Here is a 581-nt window from a genome sequence, read left to right on the forward strand (position 1 = left end):
TAGTACAATTACAACATTTAAAAGGCATCTGAATGGGTACATGAATAGAAAGGATTTAGAGTGATATGGGCCAAGTGCTGGCAAATGGGACTAGATTAGTTAAGGATATCTGGTCAAGCCAGGACCAGAGGGTCTGTGTCTATGCTGTATAGCTCCATGACTCTAATTCCTTTTTGGAGAATTCCCAGGAGCAAAACTGCAGGATGCAGTCACAAGGAGGAAGAAAACAAACCTTGAAGATCTGCTGTGGGTGGAGAATACAATGTGACTGTCAATCCTCCAATTAAAAACCTATTTCGACGAAATTGAGAAACTCCTTGCGCTGCATTTCAAAGAGCCACGTGTAGGTGCAGGAACCAGTCCCTGCGCCGCTCACCGGGAAACCCCGCCCCCAGTGACCTTTCACCCGGCTGCACAGGGCTGACGGGAAGCCCCGCGGCGTCCTGTTTCCATGGTGACGCGGCTCGAGAACCTCCGCCGCCCGTTTTCAGCATCGAGGACCCAGTGGCCGCACTCTCCCAGGTCAGCGTCCCAGAGGCCGGGGGCGGCGGAGACAACAGCAACAACACCGGGGGGAGAGG

The 581-nt window shown here is 53.0% G+C and overlaps 1 protein-coding gene across 5 annotated transcripts in view; it reads left to right on the top strand.

The window, feature by feature from the left end:
- The first annotated feature begins 290 nt into the window (after positions 1–290).
- zswim2 (zinc finger, SWIM-type containing 2) overlaps positions 291–581 on the top strand; it is an 86842-nt gene continuing 86551 nt past the window's right edge. For 3 of the 5 annotated variants that reach the window (XM_043693443.1, XM_043693444.1, XM_043693441.1), the window contains exon 1: positions 291–522. The gene's annotated coding sequence lies outside the window, so the exon portion shown is untranslated. The remainder of the gene's footprint in view (positions 523–581) is intronic. The other 2 variants (XM_043693438.1, XM_043693439.1) reach the window with 1 other exon arrangement.

Source organism: Chiloscyllium plagiosum, chromosome 7 (genome assembly GCF_004010195.1).
Source record: "Chiloscyllium plagiosum isolate BGI_BamShark_2017 chromosome 7, ASM401019v2, whole genome shotgun sequence".
NCBI classification, from domain to species: Eukaryota; Metazoa; Chordata; class Chondrichthyes; order Orectolobiformes; family Hemiscylliidae; genus Chiloscyllium; species Chiloscyllium plagiosum.